Source organism: Mastomys coucha, unplaced genomic scaffold (assembly GCF_008632895.1).
Source record: "Mastomys coucha isolate ucsf_1 unplaced genomic scaffold, UCSF_Mcou_1 pScaffold16, whole genome shotgun sequence".
NCBI classification, from domain to species: domain Eukaryota; kingdom Metazoa; phylum Chordata; class Mammalia; order Rodentia; family Muridae; genus Mastomys; species Mastomys coucha.
The window spans coordinates 26,389,054-26,408,535 of NW_022196898.1; the positions used below are offsets into that span (position 1 = coordinate 26,389,054).

The following is a 19,482-nucleotide window of genomic DNA, read 5'->3' on the forward strand; positions in this document are numbered from 1 at the left end:
CTTCTTCTTCTTCTTCTTCTTCTTCTTCTTCTTCTTCTGCTTCTGCTTCTGCTTCTTCTTCTTCTGCTTCTCCTCCTCCTCTTCCTCTTCCTCCTCTTCCTCCTTCTCTTCCTCCTTCTTCTCTTCCTGCTCCTTCTTCCTTTTCTTCTGTATGTATTCTGTTTCATACAAGGTTGTAAGGAAGAATGGCTGAATAATTGAAAGCATTGCAAGTAGACATGCAGAGCTGTGTGAAACAAAATATGGATGAGATGGGAAAAGCAGAAGGGTAACATCATTCTTTCATTTCTGAAAGGGTTGCAGAGTTGGCTGTGTGACTGGAGAGATCACAGGTAGAGATAGAAGCATTTGGGATGCCAATACCACTGATAAAAGGGAAACAAAACATTCAGATTGGGTGACTAAGATCAGGAGCTTCAGACAGCTCCTCACAGATGAAAGAGAGAAGTAAAATGAGGTAAAGTAGAGATCATGACTTCAATGCTGAGCACTCTCAGTTTCAGGTTCACAAAATCCCTGCAGGGCAGGGAGCCAAGAGGTACAAAAGGCTAACAAGGATCATAGGGTTAAAGAGAATCATCCTGGTTTGAGGAAAGTGTTAATCCTGAGCCAAGCACACTACTGGAGGAGGGGCCTGGGACTAAAAAAAATCACATTATAAATGTTTAATTAGATTTTCTCAGTAATTGTGCAGCACATGCCTGCTAATGGTGCTGATCATGGTTATGATGAGATAAAATGGCATTGTATAGACATGATAGATCTGAGGTTCTAAAGAGGCTATTGTTTCCTACAGAATGCACTTCCCCTTTTTGTTAAAGAAATATTAAGTAACTGGGTTACTTAAAGTAGACTTACTCCCCAAGACTCAAAAGTTTTGTTAACCTCTGTGGCAGAGGCCAGTTACAACAAAGGTTAATGTGGTGGAGGGAGGAAGCTGTGAATATTGAACACCAAAATAGAGCAAGAGGAATGAATATTTTTTAAAGATCAATTGCTTGGTGAAGGGCAGTATTCTGACCTACAAAAGCAAATTCAATTTGATGATGCTGTTATAGAAATGTCACTTGGTAGCTTTAAAAACATGGGAGAAGGTAGAGGATCCCAGGAAAAGATCCACCTCATTCAGAGATTGTACAAAGCTCTGGGAATGCCTTAAAAGATTTCTTGCAAAGGCTAGTTTCAGTTGTTGACAAATCTATATCAGACCCTGATGCTAAACAGGTATTGATAGAGATCATGGTATTTTAAAATTTAAATACCAAATGGAAAAGAGTTAATAGACCATTAAAGGCACAAGCAGCACAAATAGATATGTCAATGAAGGACATGAATAATATTGGCTCTCACAAGCATCATACCAATATCATAAGGCAAGCTATAGCTTGAGGTCTCAGATATCAAATTGGTACTTCAATTGTCATGAATTTGGCCACTTAGAAAGAAATTATAACCAATTTTCTAAAAGTCCCAAGACTCAAAATGTCTGGTACATTAACTGTGAGAAATATGGTACTTTTGGGGCTAGAAAGCTTCCTGAGATATAAACCAGAAAGAAATCCTAGGCTTTCCAAGGTTTTCAGATGCCATGGCAAGGGATGTCATTGGACTAATGACTACAGGTCCAGGAGGGATCTAGATGGGGATTTCTTGCTGGTGCAAAAGAAAAGGGATGGCCTGCCATTTCAAGGCATCACAGCAAAAATTACAAGCTGTTAAGACCTTATGTGGCTTACATACTCATAATTTTATGGGGAATGGATCTTTTAAAAGAATGTGGTACTCATATAATACTGTAGTTCCAAAGACAGCTTATGATGAAATAGGGGGAAGTGGTAGATGCTCCTGTGGAAGGCATTGATTTGTGTTGTCAAAAACAATCACAGGCTGTGACAATTGTCAAAACACAGGACATCACAGCGATTGAGTTTCCAAATTCATAAGAGAGGCCATTGCTGAAAACCAATGGCCCTACCTTAAAATGACTTAATATTAAGCCAGTTTGGATAGGTCAATGGGCCTTAGCTAAGGATAAATTGCAGGTTCTTAAACAGGTAGTTCATGAGCAGCTGGAGTCTCTAAATATAGAAGAGCCTACCAGCCCGTGGATTTTCTTGTGTTAAAAGAAATTCTCTTGTTATAAAAAGATATCAGGAAAATGGAGGATGTTAACAAATTTAAGAGCAGTAAGTAATTCAACAATGGCCTTTACAACCTGGTACTTCTTTACCTTCTTTATTACAAAAATCAAGCCTTGGGATAGTAATTTGTTTAAGAGATTTTTTTTTCATAATCTCTTCTCATGACCATGATAGGCAAAAGTTTGCTTTCTCAGTACCTACTTATATAAATAGTGGCCTAGTAAAGTGATATAGTTGGAAAGTTCTTCCATGGGGACTGTTAAATAGTCCAGTGAAACAACTGCTAGAACCAATTTGTAGGCAATTTCCTCAATCTATTATTTATTATTACATGGATGATATTTTGTTGGCTGATTCTGACACAGATACTTTAGAGAAAATGTTTAAGGGAACAAAGGCTTCTGCTATTTTGTGGGTTATGGATTGATCCTGAAAAAATACAGAGAACAGATTCTGGTTTTTGGGTTGTAACATAACTGAACAAAACTTTGACCACAAAAGATTCAGATGTGTAGAGACCAGTTGCAAATTCTTAATGAATTTCAAATTTTAATGAGAGATATTAATTAGCTAAGCCTACAATTGGATTAACTACTCATAAGTTAATTGGTATATTTCAAACACTACAAGGAAATTTGGATATAAAAACAGTCCAAGATGGTTAACAACTGAAGTAGATAGAAAGATTAGTACTCCATTGTGTAAATGTACCATAATTTCTGTATCCATTCCTCTCTTGAGGGGCATCTGGGTTGTTTCCAGTTTCTGACTATTATAAATAAGGCTGCTATGAACAGGGTGGAGCATATGTCCTTATTTCATGTTGGAGCATCTTCCGGGTATATGCCCAGGAGTGATACAGCTGGGTCCTCCGGTAGAACCAACATCCCTCCATGATAAAAGTCTTGGTAAGATCAGGTATTCAAGGCCCATGCTTAAATATAGCAAAAGCAATATACAGCAAACCAGTAGCCAACATCAAACTAAATGGAGAGAAACTTGAAGCAATCCCACTAAAATCAGGGACTAGACAAGACTGCCTACTCTCTCTTTACCTATTCAATATTGTACTTGAAGTCCTAGCCAGAGCAATTAGACACCAAAAGGAGATCAAAGGGATAGGAATTGGAAAGGAAGAAGTCAAATGATCACTATTTACTGATGATATAATAGTATACTTAAGTGACCCCAAAAATTCCACCACAGAGCTCCTAAACCTGATAAACAACTTCAGCAAATTAGCTGGATATAAAATTAACTCAAGCAAATCAGAGGCCTTCCTCTACACAAAGGATAAACAGGGGGAGAAAGAAATTAGGGAAACAACACCCTTCACAATAGTTACAAATAGTATACCTAAATTACACCTTGGTGTAATTCTATGCAAGTAAAAGATCTGTTTGACATACCCAATCTGATATTCTATGTCTTTTTATTGGGGAATTGAGTCCATGGATATTAATAGATATTAAGGAATAGTAATTGTTGCTTCCTGTTATTTTTGTTGTAAGAGCTGGAATTCTGTTCATGTGCCTATCTTCTTTTACTTTTGTTGGAATGAAACTGCCCACAGTATCATGCACTGGGTTCTTAGCCAGGGGGGAATAAAGGACCTGAAATAAAGGGTTTGAAATGCAAAGAGAAAACACGAAGCCAACTTGTGTCCCAATCAAGACTCCACTTTACTGAGAATAAACAAGGGTTTTTATAGTCACAGGAGAAATCAAAAACAGTTTCTTGATTACACTACAAAGAAAGTTCAGGTGCCAAAGTCCCCAGGTTCAGAAGATCTTCAGGCAGCTGGTGAACTCAGGTGGTGGGCATGCTCAGGTGGCTTCTTCAAAGACAGTCAACAGAGAGCATCTGTCTTAGCTCCCTGGTGTTAGCCCCCAAGTAGAGGCTGCTAGAAGTCTGATGACTGAAGTGAAGAGGGAGGTAATATTGGAAGATTACTTTTTTGCTTTTTCAGGGATGTAGTTCCCCCCCTTGTGTTGGAGTTTTCCATTTATTACCCTTTGAAGGGCTGGATTTGTGGAAATATATTGTGTGAATTTGGTTTGTCATGGAATACTTTGGTTTCTCCATCTATGGTGATTGAATTTTGCTGGGTATAGTAGTCTGGGCTGGCATTTGTGTTCTCTTAGGGTCTGTATGACATCTGCCCAGGATCTTCTAGCTTTCATCATCTCTGGTGAGAAGTATGGTGTAATTCTGATAGGCCTGCCTTTTTATGTTACTTGACCTTTTTCTCTTGCTGCTTTTAGTATTCTTTCTTTTTTTTGTGCATTTGGTGTTTTGACTACTATGTGGCAGGAGGAATTTCTTTTCTGGTCCAGTCTCTTTGAAGTTCTATAGGCTTCTTGTATGTTCATGGGTGTCTCTTTCTTTAGGTTAGGGAAGTTTTCTTCTATAATTTTGTTGAAGATATTTACTGGCCCTTTAAGTTAGAGGTCTTCACTCTCTTCTATACCTATTATCCTTAGGTTTGGTCTTCTCATTGTGTCCTGGATTCCCTGGATGTTTTGGGTTAGGATCTTTTTGCTTTTTGCATTTTCTTTGACTGTTGTGTCAATGTTTTCTATGGTATCTTCTGTCCCTGAGATTCTCTCTTCTATCTCTTGTATTCTGTTGGTGATGCTTGCATCTATGTTTCCTGACTTCTTTCCTAAGATTTCTAACTACAGAGTTGTCTCTCTTTGTGATTTCCTAATTGTTTCTACTTCCATTTTTAGGTCCTGGATGGTTTTGCTCAATTCTTTCACCTGTTTGTTTGTGTTTTCTTGTAATTCCTTAAGGGATTTTTGTGTTTCCTTTTTAAGGGCTACTACTTGTTTACTAGTGATCTCCTGTAATTCTTTATGGGATTTTTTTGTTTCCTCTTTAAGGGCTTGCACCTCTTTATCCATGTTCTCCTGTATTTCTTTAAGGGAGTTATTCATGTCCTTCTTAAATTCTTCTAGCACCATCATGAGATATGATTTTAGATTCAAATCTTGCTTTTCTGGTGTTTTGGTATATCCAGGACTTGCTGTGGTGGGAGTACTAGGTTCTGATGAAGCCAAGTAGTCTCGGTTTCTTTTTGGTAGGATTCTTGCATTTGCCTTTTGTCATCTGTTGATCTCTGGTGTTAGATGTTCTTGCTGTCTCTGACTAGAGGTTGTTCCTCCTGTGGGTCTGTAAGCCTGTGTCAGTACTTCTAGGAGATCAGCTTTCCTCTGGTAAATCCCTAGTGCAGATGGGTGAGTCCTTTGGTTAAAGCACTCCCTTGAAGCAGGCTCTCCACTTGCAGGGAAAGGGCAGATAGGGTTGCTGATCACTTGGAAGCTGAGAGGATTCTGTCCCTACAGCCCTTCAACTCCCCTGCAACTTGTAAGGCCTATGACTCCTGGCTGGTCCTGCCTTAGAAAGTCACCTGAGAGAAAATGGTGGATTTCACCAGAGTCCCTGGGTTAAATCACTTCCTGGAAGCAGACTCTCCGCTCACAGGGAAGGGGCAGAGAGGATTGCAGATCTACTGCTGTCACTCAGAGGCTGAGAAGATCCTGTCCCTGCCATGCTGCGACTCCCCTGCTACTTGTGAGGCCTGAGCCTCCTGGCTGGTCCCCCCCTTAGAAAGTCACTGGAGAAAAAAATGGCATTAGTGCCTTTTACTAATGCTGAGATAATGTCATTATGCATGATCAATCTCTCCACTGACTCATGCTCACTCATCAAAGCCTTGTTGTTTCTGCTGGATTTGTTTTCTTCAGTGGATTGGTGTTTGCTATTGAACTGGACTGCTACTGTCCTGATAACAAAGAGGAAAATTGATCCAAGGAACTACTTCTAAGCAGGTCCACAACACCCTTTCCTATTAACCTTGTTTTACCCCTATCTCTAGTCCATGTGTCACAAGGGAGGTTGAAGAATTTAAGAATCCTGAATTAAGTAGGTTTTTAAGAACCTAAACTTACAGTAAAAGTTTAATAAAATTTCTATTACTTGGCAACAAACGAAGGAAATTATATGAATATATCCTACTTGTAACTAACCTGAAAAGTATCCCTCCACACACACACACACACAATAGGAAAGGAAAAGAAAGAAAGGAAAATTGAAATCTGGAAGATTCATTTTGAAATATTTGGAAAACTAGTTTGTACAGCATAGTACTGATGTATATTCAGTATTTCAATGGATAACTGTTTTGACTTCTGAAAGAACTGACTCTATAATTACACATTTTTTGGAACTAATGGCAATTATGGTGATATCTATCCAAATTAAGACTGGTAATGCCCAGGCAAGTCTCCAGTAAGATGAATTAATTCTTTGCATTTTATAATATAAAGCACATTATGGGTATACCATACAATAATACAAGACAAGCAGTTGTAGAAAGATCTAAAAACATTTTAAAAGAAATGTTTATAAAAGAAAAAGGCACACTAAAGGTCCCAAAAGATCTAAACAGTGCCTTGTTTTCTTAATGTTAATGAGAAAGGAACAACAGCAGCTAAGAGAAACTGAGTTGTAGAAAAAAATTTTGGAATGTACGCAGCCTATAGCCTCTATGGATGTACTAGCAGAAGAACAAAATCCTACAATAATTTTGAAATGGAGACAAGGTTTTATTTATGTTTCTACAGAGAATGAAAATGTATTGTCACTATCAAAACTTATAAAGATTAGATTTGACTTGACCAGTGACGTCCTTCTGATAGCTGAGGCATGAATGTCTCTACATGCCAATGAATATTTTTGGCTACCTTTCCCTTATGACTTATTATTATATATCATTCTTTTGTATAGCATGGATAGAAATTTATATTACTATTTTGTTATATATTCCAAATGACTTATACATTTGATAGATGTCTTCTTAAACATAATATTGTTTGTATATTTATTTATTTTATGTATACGAGTACACTGTCACTATCTTCAGACACAACAGAAGAGGGTATCAAATCCCATTACAGATGGTTGTGAGTCACCATGTGGTTGCTGGGAATTGAACTCAGACCCTCAGCAAGAGCAGTCATTGCCCGTAATTGTTGAGTCATCTCTCCAGCCCTCTTAGATGCCTTTTATATGCTCAAACATAGAGCAGATAATCATCATTACTGAAATTGTGCAGAGACTCTTTCAGCCAGGACTTCAGATAAGCCCTGTATTTTTATTATCCCATATAACTGGCAGCAGCAAATGATACATACCTAGCTCTCCTGGGACTTCTTCAATATCCCATTTTTTGGGGCTCCCTAAAATATATCTTTGCTCCCAGACAGCAGAAAGCAATTTTAAAGAAATGAGATGTCCCCCTCCCAATTCCCAAGAGGTGAGCTGTGTGGTTTTTGGTAGTTGGGTGAGTTATGAGTGTTTGCTGTCATTTAGCAGGGTTGGTATCAAGTTGTTAATTATTATAGTGTAGGAAGAAATAAAGTAAATATCATTAGAATATCATTAAATCTCTTTTGCTTTCACTTTTACCTCACTACCAGCTTTCTCTCCTATCTAGTGTTAGGAAGAATGTGGAGTAAAGGTAATAAAAGGGAAAATGAAGGAATATATGGATAAAAAGATAAGAGAATGAATAATTATATCTCCTTTTAGACTTAAAAAAGCAACATGACTTAAATATTTTACAATTCTATGGATTACTGTATCTTGATAGAAATGTATATTTGCTATAACATATTATACATATGTTTCAATTCCAGTTTAAGGTATCAAATACATGGAACATGTTGAAAATTTTGATGGATTATTTGAGGCCTTGAAAGCTAGTAGTGTAAACTATTTAGGATAATTAGTAAATGTAATCTAGTAGTCATCAAACTTGTAAAATTTTACAAACTTGATACTACAATTTGTTAATTTTACAGTAAACTATCAAACTTGTAGTCTTGTTAGGTGGTAGTTCAGTTTATTACAGGAATAAGCTTTATTGTAGCCTCCTGTATATGTTTTCAAAGGGCAAGCAGAAAGTAAGTAGCTAAAAACATGAAACATTGGTCTACTCAGATTTACTTTAGATAGACAGATGGTCCTTAGACACTTCAGAGATCTACAGAATATGCCATTTAAGGTGTTTTAATAATAAAAGGCTTTTTTGACAGAGACACCTCAGCTCCTGAAGGCACCCAAATATACTTCAAAGAAGATGCACTGAAGAACCTCCACATAGAGTTTTCTTCAATTGTGGTAAAGATGGTCATTGTATTTTTTTTTTTGTCCTGGAATTCACTCTGTAGATCAAGCTAGCCTCAAACTCAGAATTAGGCCTGCCTCTGCCTCCCAAGTTCTGGGATTAAAGGCATGCGCCACCACTGAAAAATAAAAAATAAAAAGAACAAGCGAACAAACAGACCAAAACACTGTCTCTTCCCTCTATTGCTGCTGATAACATGCAGTTCAAACTGTGGATAAACAAGACACTGGGAAATCAATTGACTCCCTTGCCAAGACAAGGTAGACAAGCCTTCGAAATTCCTGCTTCACAGAAGAGTTTGCCAGGTATCTTGACCTGTCAGCCAAAGATTGGATGCCCCATTAATACAGAGGAAACTTGTGTGACTGACCAGGTAGCCAGCAGTCTCTGTCATTTCTTTAGGCTAGGAAGCAATTTGTGCTCCATGTCCTGTCTACTCGGGTAATATTTGTCATTGTCAGGTCTCTAATGGGTTTGAAGACTAGATAGTTATAGTCTTTCAGTTTTTTTTTTGTTGTTGTTGTTGTTAAATATTAAAGACATAAAAGCTTAAGTTGTTTAGGATATAGAAATGTTTTTAGAGTTTTAGAGGTTGTACTGGATGGTTTTGTGTGTCAACTTGACACAAGCTGGAGTTATCACATAGAAAGGAGCCTTCCTTGAGGAAATACCTCCATGAGATCCAGCTGTAAAGCATTTTCTCAATTAGTAATCAAGGTGGGGGAAGGCCCATTGTGGGTGGTTTCATCGCTGGGCTTGTAGTCTTGGGTTCTATAAGAAAACAAACTGAGTAAGCCAGGGGAAGCAAGCCAGTAAGCAACATCCCTCCATGGCCTCTGCATCAGCTCCTGCTTCCTGACCTGCTTGAGTTCTAGCCTGATTTCCTTTGTTGATAAACAGCAATGTGGAAGTATAAGCTGAATAAACCTTTTTCTCTCCAACTTGCTTCTGGGTCATGTTGTTTGTGCAGGAATAGAAACCCTGACTAAGACAGAGTCTAAGAATCTATTTTAAGTTGATAAATGTAAGTTATGATAAGAAATTAATTTAGGTACAGAATTTTGGTCTCACAAAGAGAAAATATTAGATTATTAAATACTTTCTCCAAGTTTGTCAAATATAAATGTACTGGAAAACATAAATATAATTCTTACCCAATATTTCTCATAATTATTCTTATTGTATATAGTTGTTGGATGTAGAGAAAAAGTGATATATGGGACTAAAGGGGGGAATGTAGTGAGAATTTTGTTTTCTTTAAAAACTCAGTTATGTTATGTAAATTATGTTTTCGGTTTAATACCAAGTATGGGATATGGAGTGCTCCAGAGTGTCCAGAGTCACTAACTTTGTTTTTTTTGTTGTGCTCTAGGAGGTCTGATTTTTTTTTTCCAGTTTATGTTTGAAATTCTGAGGACTCTTGAGAGTGTATAAATATGAGAGCCCAAGAGAACCTGTAGCAGTTGCTGTCCCTGATGATGCTGGTCCCTACTGCTGTTGGTTACTGTTGCTGCTTGTTCCAATGTAGCATTTGTTCTTTTGCTACATTTCCAATTGCGGAATTGCTGGATTGCTGGTTGCTGGTTGCTGGAGGGAGATATTCTGACAACTAGGAACTTGATGCCCCGAATGAGGAGGAAGTAATCTAAAAAAGTACCTATACCCCTTTCTCATCTAACCATTTTTCTTACCTACCTAGGGGTTTGAAGTTTGAAAGTGATTGTGATGGAGAAGTGTGGTAGTTTAAGAACTCCAAAAAGTAGCCAAAAATTATGAATACATACTTTGCTACCCTTGTGTTTGATGTGTAAAATTTCAATATCCTCTTAAAAGATTTTCCTTTTGACCAGGATATAGCATTCTCCCCTATCTCTTTGTGTTAATTTTGGCTTGAAGTCTATGTTTTTCCAGATATAAAAATAGTTATACTGACTTGTTTTGGTGTTCAATTTGACTGAAATTTATTTTTCTATTGTTATTATCCCCTGGTGCTTTGCAGCTTTGATATTTGGGTATATTTCTTGTACACAACTGAAAGATGGATCCTGTTTTCAAATCCAGTCTGTTATAGTATATGCCTTTTCATTGGGGAACTGAGACAATTGATATGGAGAGCTACCAATGAGCAGTGTTTTTTGATGCTGGTAATTTTGTTGTGATGGTGTGGATGATTCCCCTCCCCAACATCTGCCCCTTTTTAGTAGGATTGATATGTATTCTCCCTCTGTTAGGCTCATATTTAAGGCCAGAATTTCTATTCTCAATCTTGCTTTGAGTGTTATGGATACCATATATGCCAGCTTATGACTCCTTCCTTGGTCTGTAGCATTCCATGGAATTTGTGAACTGTGAAACCTCTTTCTTTCTTTTTTTGTTTTTTAAGTGAATAAGTTCTTTTTTTTCTTTCTTTTTTATTGGATATTTTCTTTATTTACATTTCAAATGTTATCCCCTTTCCCAGTTTCCCCCCTTCCCGGAAACCCTCTATCCCATCCTCCCTCCCTCCCTAGCCACTCCCACCTCCCCACCCTGGGTTCACCTGAAATGTCTTATACTTGTGAAGAACATAGAGGAATAGTTGGGCTTACTGCAGGGTTGACACCTGCAGCTTTATAAATGTGGACCTCTACTTACACTTTTGGCTATATCTGACCTAGGACATATCTGATACCTATGTCTATACAATCCTCTGCCATCCACTAAGGGTTTTGAAACTTTCCGTCAGCCCACATAGCTTTCCTTGGATTCTATGTAGTCTCCAAGTATGGTCAATGGCTTAACTGCTGGGTACTCTTTGTCCACCACTGAACAGGATTTTTATGTGCTCGCTGTTCCTTCTTTTGTCCTGAAACAAATTATCACAGCAAAAGTTACAAATTATCCCTGTGATTAAGCCAACTACCAATAGTTATACTGTAACAATGATTATCATAATAATAAATTCACTAATCTTTTGTACTTCTACTTCCAGACTCTTAATTAAAATTATATTTGCCAGCTGTACTGAATGATAGAAAATTGACTGACAGAATTCTAATAGAAACTTTATAGTCTTAGTAGAAGCTGTCAATATCAAACTGGTATTTCTTAACTTTTGCCAAAATACAGTTACTCATAAATTCAGTGATGTTAGATGGGGGAAGTTAGTAAGATCACTAAAATAAGGATATATACTATATTTTATGATGTCAGCTATAAGGTTTGTTTAATTTCTTGTCTAACATGTCTATTGATTTTTAACTATCTGACCAGTTATCTAAATCAAAAATCAAACTTTTTATCTTTTTCTTTCCTTTTTTTGTGGCTATTTTCTACTTTGTTCCTACCTTAGTATCGTTCATTTATACTGTCAAGTGATTTTAACTCTGACCATAGATTTTAACTTTTCTTAGTGGGCACTTTTGCCATGAAAAGAGAAATATTGTCCTCATCAATTAAGTACTGATCCCATGGATATTTTATGCCCTTCTTTGATGAACTTTTATAAATATAAGATGAGACAGATAATTGCTGCTGAGACTGTGTTCCATCAAATTATACCTAATTACTTAGATTCTCCTTTATTTCATGGGATCCTCTGATAAAAATCCTGAATAAATCTAGATCTCATACCACTTGCAGATTCACAATTCTCTGCCTTATTCTCAAAAATAAAGGAACAAATGTATTTATAAATATATAGGTAAATTAAAAAGCAAATATTTGCTTATAACTTGCTTTACTGAGGCAGAGCGACATTCAGGCGAGTTGATTCTCAGCCTACTTTGTCAACAACACCTCTTAGAATAAGAAAATATATAAGGAATATATGTTATATTGGCTGATTTCTCAAGAACCACATATCCCTGAGATTTCTACAGTATTCACGTTAAGATATAGAGGAGAAAGAGAAAGAATATATTTCCTGAACCGAGGCCTAAGTTGTATCATTACTTAAAATTTTGAATGCATAGGGGGACACACCTGCCCTTTGTTCCAGGAAAAATTTAAATTGCTTGTCAGTCTTGAAATCAGAAGAGTTACAGAGATAACTAAAATATTAGAGTTCTGAGAACTTACAAAACAAAATATTTTTGGTATAGAGTTCTAATATGGTAGAGATTAAAAGGTATCAAAATCAAACCACAAATTGGTTATATATACTGCATGTACTCTGGAAACCAAGAAAAATAATCTCATGTATATGACAAATAACAATGTTTATAAACCCTGAGATTTGTTTTGTTGAACTTCAGAATTAGACTATGGAATCTCATAGAAATTGTTAGATAAAATTTCTTGCTAATGAAATAAATAGGAATATAAGACCCAAATTAATTTGAATATAGTACCATATATAAATCACATCAGAATAAAGTATACTTACAACCCAAATTAATTTGAAGTGATGAACAAAGACATTTCATACTTATCAAAGAAACAGTTCAGCAGTTTGATATCTGAATTCTGAATATCTGTGTCTCAAGTGCAAGGGAAACTATGGTCATAAAATAAATGTTACTAAAGCTTAAATCACAAATCAAACTCCACACAGTAATAGTGGAGTCTTTAACACCACATACTCTCCAATGTATGGGTAATCAAGACAGAATCTAAACAGAGAACTAATGAAAGTACAGAGGTTAAAAATTAAATGGGCATAACTACCAAACATTTAACCCAAACACAAAAGACTATACATAGGCCCTTCTCTAAAATTGACTATCTAGTTGGCCAGAAAGGAAGCCACAAGAGATATAAGAAATCTTAAATAACCCCTTGTAGTTATAAAACGACCATAAATTAAAGATGTTTTTTAACAACAGAAACAGCAAAAAGCCTACAAACTCATGGAAACTGAAATATCCGTTTTTTGAATGAGCACTGGGTCAGAGAAAAAATAAAAAAATTAAAGACTTTCTAGAACTGACTATGTAGAAGTCAATGAGAATGAAGGGATATATCCCAGAACTTAGGAGACACAATTAAAGCAGAGCTAAAAGTTCATACAAGTGCCTTCATAAAGAAATTGGAGAGATCTGATACTAGTAACTTAAAAGCACTCCTGAAAAGCTGTAGAACAACAACAACAAAAAGCAAAGATACCCAAGAGGTATAACAGCAGTAAACAATCAAAAACAGTGCTGAGATCAATAAATTCGAAAGAAAGAAAATACAAATAATCAATGAAACCAAGCTAGATCTTTCAGGTCAACAAGATAGACAAACTCGTAGACAAACTAACTTAAAATGTAGATAGATAGTATCCAAATAAACAGAATGAAATGAAGAGGGTTATATAACACACATTGAAGAGATCCAAAGAATCATTAGGTCTTACTTCAAAAGCATATACTCCACAAAATTGGAATATCTAAATAAAATGAATAATTTTCTTGATAGATACTGCTTACCAAAGTAAATCAAGATCAGGTAAAATTATGCTATACCCCCTAAGGAAATAAAAGTACTCATTAAAAGCCTATGAAACAAGAAAAGTTCAAGGTCAGATGGTTTTAGTGAATAACTCCACCAGACTTTCAAAGAATGAATACCAATACTCTTCAAACTATTTCATAAAATAGAAACAGAAGTAACATTACCAAACTCATTCTATGATGCCACACTCTTCCTTTTACCTAAAATATACAAAGACTCAAAAAAATGTGAATTTCAAACAAATTCCTTTATTAACATCGATGCAAAAGTATAAAATGAAATACTTGCAAGCAGAATCCTAGAACACAGCAGGAACTTCATCTACCATGATCAAATAGGCTCCATTCTAGGGATGCAGTCATAGTTCAAAGAAAACTGATCAAGGTAATACAAAATATAAACAATCTGAAAAAAATCCACACAATTGTCTCATTAGATGATGAAAAGCTTTTTGGCAAAATCCAACAAACATTCATGATAAAAGTCTTGGAGAGAACAGGGATACAAAGTACATACTTAAACACAAAAATGGAAATAAACACCAAGCAAATAGCCAACATGAAATTCAATGAAGAGAATCTCACACAAATTCCACTAAAATCAGTGTGAAGACAAGAATGTTCACTCTCTCTGTATTTATTCAACATAGCACTTGAAGATCTAGCTAGATCAATAAGAAAGCTAAAGTAGATTAAGCAGATACAGATTGTAAAGAGGAAAGCCAAAGTTCTACTGTTCTAAGACAGTATGATGGTATACACAAATGACCCCAAAATTCTATTGGAGGACTCCCACAGCTAATAAACACCTTCCACATATTGGATGGATACAAAATCAACTCAAAAAAGAAACATTAGCGCTCCTTTATACAACTAATAAATGGGCTAAAAAAAGTAATTAAAGATAATAACATACTTTACAGTAGTCATAAATAATATAAAGTATCTTGGTATAACACTAACCAGCCAAGTGAATGATCTGTGTCACAAGAACTTCAAGCCTCAGAAGAAATTGAGGAAGATATAAGAAGATGGAAAGATCTCCCATGATCATGGATTGGTTGGATTAACATAGTCAAAATGGCCATCTGACCAAAAGCAATATCAGGATTCAATGAAATTCTCATAAAAATACCAACTAATTTTTTTTACACACCTTGAAAAAGCAATTATCAACTTCATAAGGAAAACACAAAATAAAACAAACAAATGAAAAACCCAACCCAACAAACAAATAAAAAGCTTGATATCTAAAATAATCCTATAGGATAAAAGAACTTCTAGAAGTATCAGCATTCATAATTTCAAGCTGTACTACAGAGAAATAATAATAAATACTGTATGGTATTGACATAAAAAAAAAAGGCAGGTTGATCAATGGAATAAAATAAAAGACCCAGACATGAAGCCAGACACATAAGGGTATTTGATTTTTGACAAAGGCCAAAACCACACAATGGGATAAAGAAAGTATCTTTCAACAAATGGTACAGGTTAAACTGGATATCTGTATGTAAAAGAATGTACACAGATCTGTATTCATCACTGTACATACTAAATCTAATATAAGAGAAAGTGTGGCATAGCCTTGAAATCATTTGTAGAGGGGACAATTTCTGGAACAGAACACCAATTGCTCAGGCACTAAGATCGACAATTAATAAATGGGACTTCATGAAACTGAATAATCTTCTCTCAGGCAAAGGACACAATCAATAATACAAAAATGGCAGCCTTCAAAATGGGGAAAGACATTTTGAGATTTTGACATAAATAGATGGAAATAAAAAATATTATCCTGAGTGAGTACCCCAGACCTAGAAAGACATGCACTGTATGTCCTCAATTATAGGTTTATATTAGCCATAAAATACAGATAACCATGCTACAGTCCACAGACCCAAAGAAACTATATATCTAACAAGAAGAGCCCAAGAAAAGATGTTTGGCTCTCACTTAGAAAAGGAAATAAAATAGATACTGGGGGTGGAGGGAGGGAGGGAAATAGATAGGAGATGAGGTATGAAGAGAATCTGGGTTGAGAATAAGGTATAGGGAGAGTGGGATGGGGTTGATGGGGTGAGACATTGCTGGGAGAGACAGTAAATTTCTGTAAGGGTCATCTCTGGGACAAGGTAAAGTCCTGGGTTGAAGGAAGATCCCAGGAATCTATAAGAGTAATTGTAGTTAGAACTCTTGGTAGCATGGAGACTGAAGTGACCACCTCCTATTGCTCCTATTGGCAAGCAGGCCAATTCCTATAGATCAAGGAGAACACACAAAATCTTCAGCCCAATTTTGTGTTCTTCATACAAGATTTGCAGGGTTAAAGTTGGAGCAGGGATTGAGGAAACAGAGGTTATGGATGAGGGATGGACTGACCCAACTCAAGATCCACCCATGTGGAAGAGTCAACCTCTCACACTATTAATGATACTTTGCAATGCTTGCAAACAGTAGCCAAGAATAAGTGTCTTCTGAGAGGCTTCATCCAGCAGCTGATGTAAACAAGATGCAGAGATCAACAGCCAAACATTGGTTGGAGATCTGGAGTCTTGTGGAAGAATGGGGAAAGAGGGAGTGAGCTGGAGAGGTCAAGGACCCCCCCAAAAAAAGACCTACAGCATGGTGTTGGTGTTACACTCCTTTAATGCCAGCACTTGGGAGGCAGAGGCAGATGGATTTCTGAGTTGGAGGCCAGTCTGGTCTACAGAGTGAATTCCAGCACAGCCAAGGCTACACAGAGAACCCTGTCTCGAAACAAAACAAACAAACAAACAAGAAGACCTACAGAATCAATTAATCTGAACCAATGGGGGCTCATAGAGACTAAATCACCATACAATGAGTATGCATGGGCTGAAGCCACCAAATATTTTTCAGCTCATTTGCAGCTTGGTCTTCAAGTGAGTCCTCTAACAATTGGAGCAAGGGCTATCTTTGACTCTGTTGCCTGCCTTTGGATCACTTTATTCTAACTGGCTGCCTTGACTGGCCTCAATGGGAAAGGAAGATCTCTGGTGTGTTGAAGCCAATGAGGAACAGGAACAGTTCTGCTCCAAATGGACATATCAGCGCCGGGTTGTACCTATGAGGGTATCCCCTTTTCTGAGGAAATGGGAGGGATTAATGAGAGGAGGGGTATGTGAGGGTGAAACTCAGAGCAGACAAATAAGGGTGGACTGCAATCAGAATGTAAAGTGAATAAGAAAAGAAAAGTAATAGTAGCAAGAGTACCAGTTTGGCTGTTGAATTTTCTTATTTCAACATTACTACGTTCAGGATATCAACATGCACTTTCCTCTTGCATTATTTTGGGCTTAGAAGAAAATGCCAAATTTAATGAATAATTCATTGTAATGGCAAAAGAATTATTTGCCCTAAAGCAGTGTGGCCCTTGGATATTTAAATGACAGCTTTTTTTGAAGAAGACCTTGTTGAAATGACTTCACTTCTCAGTTACAGTATTACCTCTACAACTTCTACGCTATTACCACATATTTAAGTACACAGTGCAACATTTCCAGGTATAAGCACTACATTATACAGCTTATCTTTAAAACATATTTATCTTATGTGACTCAAATTTTGAAATGAATAAAATGCAGGTTCCCTGTCAACTCTTCCCTGAGGCCCTAGAAACTAACATTTTATGCTGAATGGTATTTTTGTTTGACTATTTTAGATATTTCATCTTTAAGACAGTCTTATTGGTTCTTTATGAATTTAACATCACATATCTGAATCCCACTCATCAGGGATTCCACACCTCTCCCTTAGTACCTGTGATGTGTGTAAATTTAAATGCCCACACTAACTCCTGCTGTGCTCTGGGACCAGCAGCTTCCCCAGTCTCACTCAGCTCCAAGGCTAGCTCTCCCTATCTCTGCTTGCTGCTTGCCTGGTGCCACAAAAGGCTATCTGGCCCTGGTTTCTCAGGCTGGCTTGCTAAGCTGACCAAGCCTGTTTTTCCTGAAAACACCTGGAGCCACCACTCTGTTCTCTGGGGCTGGTCAGTAGAATGCCAACAATATCCCCAATCTCACTCAATACCCATTAGCCCTTTAGGAAAACACGAGACTTAAATACTCATACCAGCCAGATTTCTATCTGTAAATCTCCAACTTCAATATGCCCTTGCAAAGAACACACAACTCAGTTATAATATTTACAAGCTGCACTAGATTGGGCAGATATACCATTATACTACTCTATTCCCCAGCTATGAGATCCCTAGCTACTTGCAGCTCCTCCAGGACACATGGGTCTGCTCCATCATCCAACTCCTTTTGCTCCATCTTCTTCTGTCTTCACAGCCTTGCCTTTCCCTTCCACTGCCCAATCACAGGCTCTAGCCTTTATTTGACCAGTTAAATTGGGGAGCAGGTTCACATGTAATCAACTGAGTACATGATAAGCTCCTCATTAGGGGCAAGGTTAGCATCAAAATGCAAACAGCGTCAAGGCAATCCACAACATAACCTGGGTTCCACATTTCCAACCTCCCCCTCAACAAGGAAAAAGAAAACCAACAACAAAAACCAAACCAAACCAAACCAAAACTTGTGGAAGCTGTAGTGTGTCACAGTTTGCCACACAATATACCCTTTTATTCACATTTCTTTGCTTTCAAATGTTCATTGCAAAGAGTCTTCGGTCTGGAACAAGGTCTCTGGCTTCTACTGGGACTCCTCTTGTTTATCCTATTGTCGCCCTGTGTCATGGAAATCCTGTAGTTTGGCATCTGTAGAACTGACCTCTTCACTTACTCCAACAGTTCACCAATAAGGTAGATGTTGTGTGGGCCAATTCAAAGATTTGGATCTGGGCTTGAAAATATCTAATCTAGATTTCCCACCAGCTCTCCCACACCTACACCACAGGGGCTGTCTCTCCTTCTCTGCCCCAGCTGGCCCATGCAATGATATAGCCAGCAACGCACAGAGGCAACTTCCAGCTCTCTCACTCTCAACCTCAGGCTGGCTCACCCCCAACCCCACAAATAGGGCTAGATCTACCCTGTTGCTCAGGGGTGGTGCAGGTCCTGCTCTCTGGAGTGTTACAGCCAGTGGGGTACAGGGACAGTTCTCCCTCTCTGATAACTCCAAGGATTCATTTCATCTCCAGATAGCTCTTTTCTCTGGGAGTCCTCCCAGGACTATGGTAATGGCTGAACCTATGCTTGTCTCAGGGTCACTTTTTTCAGGGAGTGTTAGGGTACTAATAATTCGGATGTGCATAGATCAGCACCCTGAGCTCAGACATAGCCTCACCTTCCTGACTGATGCTCATATCACATAGATACATTATTTGTATGAAAATATATAGTATTTGATGCACTTCACATGGCCTACTTCATTTAGCATAGTTTCATCTAGGATCATCTATATTGTTTTGCATGGGAGTTGAAAGATTTCTGTACAGCTACTGGCAATTTTAGTTATTAGGAGAGAGAGAGATGCAGTTTTCTTTATGGGTGTCATCCTGTTATGTGTACTAATTTCCAGTGAAAGACTGTATTTTCTAGAATATTTGCTTTCTACTTCTAAAAGGACACAAAGATGAGTAGTTAGGGAGTTTGTGGGCAGTGCATATGACCAAAGAACATTGTACAAAAAAAAGTAAAAGAACTAAAATTTTTTAAATAAATAAATAACACACGTATACACATGTATATATATATATATATACATATATATATATATGTATATATATATATAATGCAGTCTTG

The 19,482-nt window shown here is 37.2% G+C and overlaps 1 pseudogene; it reads right to left on the reverse strand.

The window, feature by feature from the left end:
- Window positions 1–18,959: 18,959 nt before the first annotated feature.
- LOC116094603 lies at window positions 18,960–19,034 on the reverse strand (annotated as a pseudogene).
- Between the last annotated feature and the right edge of the window lie 448 nt (window positions 19,035–19,482).